Here is a 12,751-nt window from a genome sequence, read left to right as displayed (position 1 = left end):
CATTAAAGTCTATAGAAGGTTCAAAACAACTGGAGTGATCTCTTCTTTTTTGATGGCAATATGCGAGGTGAGAAGTGAAAAGACTGATTAAAAGTAGGACGGAGGAGTTTTGCAGTAGGGTTTCAACATTGAGTTAGGATTTTATGGATGGATGGATGATGGATGGATGGAGAGATAGAGGGATGGAGAGATAGAGGGATGGATAGATGGGGATAGATGTGTGTGTGTGTGTGTGTGTGTGTGTGTGTGTGTGTGTGTGTGTGTGTGTGTGTGTGTGTGTGTGTGTGTGTGTGTGTGTGTGTGTGTGTGTGTGTGTGTGTCAGTGCCAGGTGAGATGGTGATGTGATGTGCCAGGTTCAATAAGAAGCCTCATTATTCACAGGAGAACTCACACACATCGACCACAATTGTTAATTGACAATTTTCAATTCAACATTATGTCCGTCTTTAGCAGCAACTCCTCTTAATTAATCTGTCATGTAGTTGTGCAACAACAATGAAAACAATCGGGCTTGGACGTGTAACCTGAAGAAGGCGCTTGCAGCATTTGGAAGCCATCTTCTGTACGACTTTACTGGTATTTACCCATCTATCAAAACGTCCCAAAGCATTCTAATACGGCGGCAAGCTTTTGTCACGCTCAGAATTTTAATTCTTTGCAACCGGGAGCACTCGGTTGATATCGTGACATTTATCTTTAATTAAGTCTCTTTCTCCAAATGCATTAGAATGACAATGCAACTCAGCACACTTTTTTTTTTTTTAGGGAGGGGAGGAGGGGGGAGGCAATTAAGACATGAAATCTTTCCTTTTTGTTTGGATGAATGTGTTCACCGGCTGTGTACATTCGGATGCTTTTTTATTGTGTTTTTATTCACTTATCTAACGCGCTGACAATTCCCTATATCCGTGCGTCCCCTGTGCTATTTTGTCCTCTCCTGATTGCCACCGACACATCTGTCGTCGCAAACGCCGTTACCATAACAACCGTTATTTTGACGGGCATGTGCATCTTGCGTGGAGAGTCAATTCCCTAGAAAGACAAAGACACACAAACCCATCTACGGACGCATACGCCTTCCATGCAAATGCCGCGTGCATCTAGCTAGGGTTAGAGTTTCAAAGTAGGGTTTCATGCAAGAGCTAGGGTTTCAAAGTAGGGTTTAAAGCTAGGGTTAGGGTTTCAAATTAGTGTATGAAGCTAGGGTATGCTTTGAAACCCGAATGTTACCATTGCCTGATCGGAGCTCATCGTCATCTGTCAAGCGTGGGTACGATTGACTAGTGGTTAATGGTCTGGACTTTCATCCTAAAGACCCGAGTTCAATCCCTACTCTTAACTATTAGAAAGCATGATAGTGATGTGCTTTCCAGTTCTTTTACGTGAACTGACACTCCAAATATCCGTTCAACAAATCTCCCCCCCCCCCCCCCCACTCAGACTGATCTTTTTTTTTTTATGTATCTAACAATAAAAAATCATGGTCAAAGCTTCACGGAAACTTTCTGCTTGGCTGTTTGATTTGTGACATCACTCGGACACTCCATTAGATACGACGCCATTTTCCGGTGTTCCTAATAACAGGCCACTTCATTAGGGAAAAATCCTGGTCAAAACTTAAATGAAAGTGAAAAGTGCCACACCCAAACAACCCCCCACTTTCTGATTGGCTGTTTGATCTGTGACGTCACTCGGACACTCCATTAGGTACGCCGCGATTTTCAGGTGTTCCTAATAACAGGCCACTTCATTAGGGAAAAATCCTGGTCAAAACTTAAATGAAAGTGAAAAGTGCCACACCCAAACAACCCCCCACTTTCTGATTGGCTGTTTGATCTGTGACGTCACTCGGACACTCCATTAGGTACGCCGCCATTTTCAGGTATTATTAATTACAGGCCACTTCATTAGGGAAAAATCATGGTCAAAACTTAAATGAAAGTGAAAAGTGCCACACCCAAACAACCCCCCACTTTCTGATTGGCTGTTTGATCTGTGACGTCACTCGGACACTCCATTAGGTACGCCGCCATTTTCAGGTATTATTAATTACAGGCCACTTCATTAGGGAAAAATCATGGTCAAAACTTAAATGAAAGTGAAAAGTGCCACACCCAAACAACCCCCCACTTTCTGATTGGCTGTTTGATCTGTGACGTCACTCGGACACTCCATTAGGTACGCCGCCATTTTCAGGTATTAATTACAGGCCACTTCATTAGGGAAAATTCATGGTCAAAACTTAAATGAAAGTGAAAAGTGCCACACCCAAACAACCCCCCACTTTCTGATTGGCTGTTTGATCTGTGACGTCACTCGGACACTCCATTAGGTACGCCGCCATTTTCAGGTATTAATTACAGGCCATTTCATTAGGGAAAATTCATGGTCAAAACTTAAATGAAAGTGAAAAGTGCCACACCCAAACAACCCCCCACTTTCTGATTGGCTGTTTGATCTGTGACGTCACTCGGACACTCCATTAGGTACGCCGCCATTTTCAGGTATTATTAATTACAGGCCACTTCATTAGGGAAAAATCATGGTCAAAACTTAAATGAAAGTGAAAAGTGCCACACCCAAACAACCCCCCACTTTCTGATTGGCTGTTTGATCTGTGACGTCACTCGGACACTCCATTAGGTACGCCGCCATTTTCAGGTATTATTAATTACAGGCCACTTCATTAGGGAAAAATCATGGTCAAAACTTAAATGAAAGTGAAAAGTGCCACACCCAAACAACCCCCCACTTTCTGATTGGCTGTTTGATCTGTGACGTCACTCGGACACTCCATTAGGTACGCCGCCATTTTCAGGTATTAATTACAGGCCACTTCATTAGGGAAAATTCATGGTCAAAACTTAAATGAAAGTGAAAAGTGCCACACCCAAACAACCCCCCACTTTCTGATTGGCTGTTTGATCTGTGACGTCACTCGGACACTCCATTAGGTACGCCGCCATTTTCAGGTATTATTAATTACAGGCCACTTCATTAGGGAAAAATCATGGTCAAAACTTAAATGAAAGTGAAAAGTGCCACACCCAAACAACCCCCCACTTTCTGATTGGCTGTTTGATCTGTGACGTCACTCGGACACTCCATTAGGTACGCCGCCATTTTCAGGTATTATTAATTACAGGCCACTTCATTAGGGAAAAATCATGGTCAAAACTTAAATGAAAGTGAAAAGTGCCACACCCAAACAACCCCCCACTTTCTGATTGGCTGTTTGATCTGTGACGTCACTCGGACACTCCATTAGGTACGCCGCCATTTTCAGGTATTATTACAGGCCACTTCATTAGGGAAAAATCATGGTCAAAACTTAAATGAAAGTGAAAAGTGCCACACCCAAACAACCCCCCACTTTCTGATTGGCTGTTTGATCTGTGACGTCACTCGGACACTCCATTAGGTACGCCGCCATTTTCAGGTATTATTAATTACAGGCCACTTCATTAGGGAAAAATCATGGTCAAAACTTAAATGAAAGTGAAAAGTGCCACACCCAAACAACCCCCCACTTTCTGATTGGCTGTTTGATCTGTGACGTCACTCGGACACTCCATTAGGTACGCCGCCATTTTCAGGTATTATTAATTACAGGCCACTTCATTAGGGAAAAATCCTGGTCAAAACTTAAATGAAAGTGAAAAGTGCCACACCCAAACAACCCCCCACTTTCTGATTGGCTGTTTGATCTGTGACGTCACTCGGACACTCCATTAGGTACGCCGCCATTTTCAGGTATTATTAATTACAGGCCACTTCATTAGGGAAAAATCATGGTCAAAACTTAAATGAAAGTGAAAAGTGCCACACCCAAACAACCCCCCACTTTCTGATTGGCTGTTTGATCTGTGACGTCACTCGGACACTCCATTAGGTACGCCGCCATTTTCAGGTATTATTAATTACAGGCCACTTCATTAGGGAAAAATCATGGTCAAAACTTAAATGAAAGTGAAAAGTGCCACACCCAAACAACCCCCCACTTTCTGATTGGCTGTTTGATCTGTGACGTCACTCGGACACTCCATTAGGTACGCCGCCATTTTCAGGTATTAATTACAGGCCACTTCATTAGGGAAAATTCATGGTCAAAACTTAAATGAAAGTGAAAAGTGCCACACCCAAACAACCCCCCACTTTCTGATTGGCTGTTTGATCTGTGACGTCACTCGGACACTCCATTAGGTACGCCGCCATTTTCAGGTATTAATTACAGGCCACTTCATTAGGGAAAATTCATGGTCAAAACTTAAATGAAAGTGAAAAGTGCCACACCCAAACAACCCCCCACTTTCTGATTGGCTGTTTGATCTGTGACGTCACTCGGACACTCCATTAGGTACGCCGCCATTTTCAGGTATTATTAATTACAGGCCACTTCATTAGGGAAAAATCATGGTCAAAACTTAAATGAAAGTGAAAAGTGCCACACCCAAACAACCCCCCACTTTCTGATTGGCTGTTTGATCTGTGACGTCACTCGGACACTCCATTAGGTACGCCGCCATTTTCAGGTATTATTAATTACAGGCCACTTCATTAGGGAAAATTCATGGTCAAAACTTAAATGAAAGTGAAAAGTGCCACACCCAAACAACCCCCCACTTTCTGATTGGCTGTTTGATCTGTGACGTCACTCGGACACTCCATTAGGTACGCCGCCATTTTCAGGTATTATTAATTACAGGCCACTTCATTAGGGAAAAATCATGGTCAAAACTTAAATGAAAGTGAAAAGTGCCACACCCAAACAACCCCCCACTTTCTGATTGGCTGTTTGATCTGTGACGTCACTCGGACACTCCATTAGGTACGCCGCCATTTTCAGGTATTATTACAGGCCACTTCATTAGGGAAAAATCATGGTCAAAACTTAAATGAAAGTGAAAAGTGCCACACCCAAACAACCCCCCACTTTCTGATTGGCTGTTTGATCTGTGACGTCACTCGGACACTCCATTAGGTACGCCGCCATTTTCAGGTATTATTAATTACAGGCCACTTCATTAGGGAAAAATCATGGTCAAAACTTAAATGAAAGTGAAAAGTGCCACACCCAAACAACCCCCCACTTTCTGATTGGCTGTTTGATCTGTGACGTCACTCGGACACTCCATTAGGTACGCCGCCATTTTCAGGTATTATTAATTACAGGCCACTTCATTAGGGAAAAATCCTGGTCAAAACTTAAATGAAAGTGAAAAGTGCCACACCCAAACAACCCCCCACTTTCTGATTGGCTGTTTGATCTGTGACGTCACTCGGACACTCCATTAGGTACGCCGCCATTTTCAGGTATTATTAATTACAGGCCACTTCATTAGGGAAAAATCATGGTCAAAACTTAAATGAAAGTGAAAAGTGCCACACCCAAACAACCCCCCACTTTCTGATTGGCTGTTTGATCTGTGACGTCACTCGGACACTCCATTAGGTACGCCGCCATTTTCAAGTATTATTAATTACAGGCCACTTCATTAGGGAAAAATCATGGTCAAAACTTAAATGAAAGTGAAAAGTGCCACACCCAAACAACCCCCCACTTTCTGATTGGCTGTTTGATCTGTGACGTCACTCGGACACTCCATTAGGTACGCCGCCATTTTCAGGTATTAATTACAGGCCACTTCATTAGGGAAAATTCATGGTCAAAACTTAAATGAAAGTGAAAAGTGCCACACCCAAACAACCCCCCACTTTCTGATTGGCTGTTTGATCTGTGACGTCACTCGGACACTCCATTAGGTACGCCGCCATTTTCAGGTATTAATTACAGGCCACTTCATTAGGGAAAATTCATGGTCAAAACTTAAATGAAAGTGAAAAGTGCCACACCCAAACAACCCCCCACTTTCTGATTGGCTGTTTGATCTGTGACGTCACTCGGACACTCCATTAGGTACGCCGCCATTTTCAGGTATTATTAATTACAGGCCACTTCATTAGGGAAAAATCATGGTCAAAACTTAAATGAAAGTGAAAAGTGCCACACCCAAACAACCCCCCACTTTCTGATTGGCTGTTTGATCTGTGACGTCACTCGGACACTCCATTAGGTACGCCGCCATTTTCAGGTATTATTAATTACAGGCCACTTCATTAGGGAAAATTCATGGTCAAAACTTAAATGAAAGTGAAAAGTGCCACACCCAAACAACCCCCCACTTTCTGATTGGCTGTTTGATCTGTGACGTCACTCGGACACTCCATTAGGTACGCCGCCATTTTCAGGTATTATTAATTACAGGCCACTTCATTAGGGAAAATTCATGGTCAAAACTTAAATGAAAGTGAAAAGTGCCACACCCAAACAACCCCCCACTTTCTGATTGGCTGTTTGATCTGTGACGTCACTCGGACACTCCATTAGGTACGCCGCCATTTTCAGGTATTATTAATTACAGGCCACTTCATTAGGGAAAAATCATGGTCAAAACTTAAATGAAAGTGAAAAGTGCCACACCCAAACAACCCCCCACTTTCTGATTGGCTGTTTGATCTGTGACGTCACTCGGACACTCCATTAGGTACGCCGCCATTTTCAGGTATTATTAATTACAGGCCACTTCATTAGGGAAAAATCATGGTCAAAACTTAAATGAAAGTGAAAAGTGCCACACCCAAACAACCCCCCACTTTCTGATTGGCTGTTTGATCTGTGACGTCACTCGGACACTCCATTAGGTACGCCGCCATTTTCAGGTATTATTAATTACAGGCCACTTCATTAGGGAAAAATCATGGTCAAAACTTAAATGAAAGTGAAAAGTGCCACACCCAAACAACCCCCCACTTTCTGATTGGCTGTTTGATCTGTGACGTCACTCGGACACTCCATTAGGTACGCCGCCATTTTCAGGTATTATTAATTACAGGCCACTTCATTAGGGAAAATTCATGGTCAAAACTTAAATGAAAGTGAAAAGTGCCACACCCAAACAACCCCCCACTTTCTGATTGGCTGTTTGATCTGTGACGTCACTCGGACACTCCATTAGGTACGCCGCCATTTTCAGGTATTATTAATTACAGGCCACTTCATTAGGGAAAAATCATGGTCAAAACTTAAATGAAAGTGAAAAGTGCCACACCCAAACAACCCCCCACTTTCTGATTGGCTGTTTGATCTGTGACGTCACTCGGACACTCCATTAGGTACGCCGCCATTTTCAGGTATTATTAATTACAGGCCACTTCATTAGGGAAAAATCATGGTCAAAACTTAAATGAAAGTGAAAAGTGCCACACCCAAACAACCCCCCAATTTCTGATTGGCTGTTTGATCTGTGACGTCACTCGGACACTCCATTAGGTACGCCGCCATTTTCAGGTATTATTAATTACAGGCCACTTCATTAGGGAAAAATCATGGTCAAAACTTAAATGAAAGTGAAAAGTGCCACACCCAAACAACCCCCCACTTTCTGATTGGCTGTTTGATCTGTGACGTCACTCGGACACTCCATTAGGTACGCCGCCATTTTCAGGTATTATTAATTACAGGCCACTTCATTAGGGAAAAATCATGGTCAAAACTTAAATGAAAGTGAAAAGTGCCACACCCAAACAACCCCCCACTTTCTGATTGGCTGTTTGATCTGTGACGTCACTCGGACACTCCATTAGGTACGCCGCCATTTTCAGGTATTATTAATTACAGGCCACTTCATTAGGGAAAAATCTCGGTCAAAACTTAAATGAAAGTGAAAAGTGCCACACCCAAACAACCCCCCACTTTCTGATTGGCTGTTTGATCTGTGACGTCACTCAGACACTCCATTAGGTACGCCGCCATTTTCAGGTATTATTAATTACAGGCCACTTCATTAGGGAAAAATCATGGTCAAAACTTAAATGAAAGTGAAAAGTGCCACACCCAAACAACCCCCCACTTTCTGATTGGCTGTTTGATCTGTGACGTCACTCGGACACTCCATTAGGTACGCCGCCATTTTCAGGTATTATTAATTACAGGCCACTTCATTAGGGAAAAATCATGGTCAAAACTTAAATGAAAGTGAAAAGTGCCACACCCAAACAACCCCCCACTTTCTGATTGGCTGTTTGATCTGTGACGTCACTCGGACACTCCATTAGGTACGCCGCCATTTTCAGGTATTATTAATTACAGGCCACTTCATTAGGGAAAAATCATGGTCAAAACTTAAATGAAAGTGAAAAGTGCCACACCCAAACAACCCCCCACTTTCTGATTGGCTGTTTGATCTGTGACGTCACTCGGACACTCCATTAGGTACACTAGCTTTGAACCCTACTTTGAAACCCTAACCCTAGCTTGAAACCCTAGTTATAAATTATGCAGTTTGCATTGTAGCTTTTACTGTGTAAAATGAGGTGCTCATACATTTATTTGGGTTGACAGTCATAATGTCCCTCCAAAAGAAGCTATGACTACAATGTGACCCGTGAAAAAAACGAGTTTGACACCTTTGATCTAAATGTTTCAATGACGGCGTAAGTCAACGCGGAATATCGCATCACGATTCAAACATAAAGTAGCGCTAAGTTACTCATCTCCATGCCTATTTTTCCCTATGTCACACATGCAAACACTGCAAAGGATGGCAGTTCATCACAAAGTGTGTCAAGAGAAGCCTCTCTAAATCTGCCACGGAGACCATCTGCTTCGACGACTAATTAGGAGAATATATTGTGTTTACATCTTCGTCTAAGTTTTATCCTGCAGGAAAACAAGGCATAGTTATGACTTTTACAGACTGAAGTCACTTACTAAAGACATAACTTTGATCAAGTGAACATTTTTGGGTCTGAAAGTGGACCTTAATTGTGAGACAGTATATCCAATCCCTATCATGAAATATTTCTCTGAAGTCTTAAAAATGGTCTTTCCATCATTTATGCTCACTGGGGTCATCCAAGCACAACTTGTGGCTAGTTTACATCCAACTAAATCTATCCATCTATCCATCTATCCATCCATCCATCTATCCATCTATCCATCCATCCATCCATCCATCCATCCATCCATCCATCCATCCATCCATCCATCCATCCATCCATCCATCCATCCATCCATCCATCCATCCATCCATCCATCCATCCATGGCTAACGATAGATTGGCTAACAGTTTTATCTTTTGATTGCTGACACTGACAGTTGATTAATTTGTTGTGTGTTTAGCTTCCATCTGTCACATATAAAATAGTGTAAATGTCTTGAAACAATTTTTACAAATTTCAGTGCAGATGGCAGATACGGTAGGCACGAAACCCTCCTCATAACTGCCATTGGTGACTTCATTTTGATTTCCCCGAGGGATACACGTGAACGGCAGACATCTCCTGACACAATGGCCACATTGGTTTCAGCTTGGAACACTAAACCTGCACTCCAGCAACATTGACTACCAGTTTGTAAATGAGATCAACAAGTAAGCACAAGTTCAGTCAGGCTGCTTTCGACTCAGTAAACAACACATTTCGTTATTCAACAACCTTCGACTTCCCCACATGCAAGAGTGGATGCTACTCCGCTCTGCAATATTGCAGTTCAGTCCATACTTCATGCATTACATTACATCCAGTGAAATGATTGCACTTCCAAAGCTTCTGATGAATGCGGCTATTATGTATTTCATGAATATTACTGCGCAAAAAAGAAGCAGTGCAATGAGCTCAAGTCAATCTTTTTTAATGTACCACTCAGCGTGTGCTCAGCAGTGAAGGGCCATGCGGAAATGACCGATTACAATTGGCTTTGCAAACTTTTATAACCTCCACATTGTAACTGCACAAAACATGATGCTAAAACTTGATGCTAAATTATAATGTGAATCCTTCAAATACTTTAAACACACGCATGTGCAGGTGAACGGAATTTGTTAAGAATAAATAATGCGGGTGATTCTGTCCCCCGCAATACAACAAGTGTGTTGTCGTCCATGCTGTCACACGCTATGGCAACAGGACAAGCGGCTCTCGTTTTGGGCGTCAAAAGAGGAGCCAAAAGCAGACGGTCTCTAAATCCTGCTCTAGACACACACACACCTATTTAAAGCCTCCCATTCATGCGGCCAGCCTGGTGTTGTGTTGCGTTGTGAGCCAAAAGCTAGCCCGAACAATATCAATTCGCCATGGGAAACTAATGAGAGTCGGACTTGCCCGCGGCCATCAAAGTTCACCATCCGTTCCCTAGCACAATCCTGTTGTCTGTCTCCTTGCATGGAACCGCCCGCTCAATGCAGTGCCATATGGCTTCGGCGCGGGACCGAGACTTTTGGGAAGGGTACCCCTGCGGTCCTGATATTGTGTGAGCGGATCGGGCTCCTGCGAGCAAGGGACTGACTCGGATATTGAGGGAAAGAAAGGTGGTCTTGAAAGAAGACATGGAAAAATTGTCATACAGATGATCACGAACTGGATTCTTTGTTCAAGAAGATTTTACCTAAGCTCAGAATTTTCCAAATAACAAGGCAGTTTAAAGATCTGGCTGGCACCCATTTCTCTCAGCCAAAGTCGACAAGGCTCCATGGACGTGACAGAAGATGGATGGATGGATCGGGAAAAGAAAGCAAGCAGAGATGGAATCCGCCGGAAAAGTGAGAAGAAGCGGAGTGAGGAGAGAAAGAACTATTCACATGCACAGAATGAGCAGAAGATGAGCCAATAGAGAAGGAAGGAGAATTATGAGGCGGCCAAAAGGGGTAAAAAGAGGGGAAATGGAGTGAGAGAAAATCAAGAGGCCAGCTGCGGTGACGGCGCAGATGGAGAGAATGGAGGACGTCTCGGCTGTTGTGCGATGGGGCGTGTCCGCTTCGCAGCCAGACTCCTTTCTGCCTCTTGTCCTTCTCCCTCGATGCTCTTTGTGCCACTTTCTTTTCACCAACTCGACTGTGTGCCGTTGACAAGCGTTCCCCCAAAAGGAGAAATCAGATCTGACGTCAATTTGAGATGCGATGCACACTTCACCATGTTTCCAATTGAACATCCTGGTACTAGATGATTGTTATTTTTGAAAAGACCTAACATCAGCTGACACAATCATCTGGCCCTTCAAATAAACGAAGCAAACTCGTCTTTAAAATAAACAGACCTGTAAGACCTAAACATAGCAATCTCTTTGAGCGGACGCGACAATCCATATTTGGAAGTGAGGCAAAATGGGAGGCGGGGCAGCCCATTTCAAACTTGACATCGCAGAACAACTCGCTTACATCAAGTCTGAGAAGAAGACAGTATCCAGACTACTGCAGTCAGTCACCATCATCAAAAGTGTGTGATGATTTTCACAGGAACTCTACAAGATCAATTGTTTCCATTGTGTAGCCATCTGTTTTAATAACTGTATAAAATATTGGGAATTGTATGGTGATACGGTACTTCCATCGGGGAATCCGGTGTAATTCCGGACATATTGATTATCTATTGTACATATTCTCATGAGAAATTACAAATAAATGAAACACAAGGCAAGCCCTATAATTCTTCTACAATGCGGCCCACAGCAAAACACGAAAATGTATCATGCAAGAAATATTTTCTTTGCTTTCTTTACCATTATGATTCTGTGATTAAAAGCACTTCAACCAAAATATGTTTTAATTTCAAAATATAGTTATTATCATCTGTGAATGCAAAGGAATTGAATTTTAAAAAGTTTGATTTCACGTAAGCGTCTGAACTGAGCTCTCAGTTGACTGTGGAAATATCTAGCATGTTTACATTCCTCTCAACGTGTTCAATGATGCCGAAAGATTGTAAATGTTTCAAAAGCTCATGTGATTAACATCAGTCACACCGACACATGATTATTGGAGTCGGCGACCATACAAGCTCAGTCATTACATTGCATTGCTAAACACCTAATGGACACACGGCTAGCCTTTAAGCATGAGTCTGTCGCACACAAACACACACACAGACACACACACACACACACTCACTCACACACACTCCACTTTCAATCAGTAGGACTCATTAGCCCTCACATTCACGTCATCAATCTTTTCCTCTGCTTATTTTCTTCCACTCACATTTGCCTTTGCTTCCATCCTGTCATAGCCCAAAACACCCCCGGTTCTAACCAAAGTCTCACTTTTGCCTTTCTGTCATCATTCATCCATTCGTCTGGGTCTCCATCTTCCTGCTCCACACCCAAGTAAATTTAGTTTGGTGTCCATTGAGCTGGATGCCGCCTGCAGCTGTGCACGTGGTGACAAATGACAAAATATTGAGGCTCCGTCGAGCTACCAGCGAGATGGAGGCGGCTCATAAAAGAACGACAGTCGGCCTGCTTAGCCGATAGGGTGACAATGACGGAGACCGAGACTGAAAGACAAATCATTTCCACAGAATTGACACTGACTGGCAGAAGACTATTAACACGGCGGGATGCTGTCATTTACATGTTTTAGGAAAAATGATTTGCATCCATCCATTTTCATCAAGGAAGTCACACCTAGCTGAGATTCAAACCCAGAACCTCTGTGAGGCAGAGCTGTAGATAAAATGGACTATTGCAGAGTGACGGCAAGAGCCGAGACAGACTGGGCAGCACTAATAAGGCTCCCTGGAAAATAAACACTGAAGCAATCACATGAGGCTAATCACTGGAAAAGATGCCGTCTCCACATAAAATTAGCTTCACTTTAATTGTGTTCAGGTAAAAAAAACAAAAAACCTCAAATTGGCACTTGGCATGAGGAAAAGCGCATGCATGAGTATGTCAGACAAACATTGCCTTGATTACTT

The sequence above is a fragment of the Syngnathus leptorhynchus genome, chromosome 9 (genome assembly GCF_054491065.1).
Source record: "Syngnathus leptorhynchus isolate UIUO chromosome 9, UIUO_Slep, whole genome shotgun sequence".
Classification (NCBI taxonomy): domain Eukaryota; kingdom Metazoa; phylum Chordata; class Actinopteri; order Syngnathiformes; family Syngnathidae; genus Syngnathus; species Syngnathus leptorhynchus.
Note: the sequence above shows the minus strand (reverse complement) of the source record.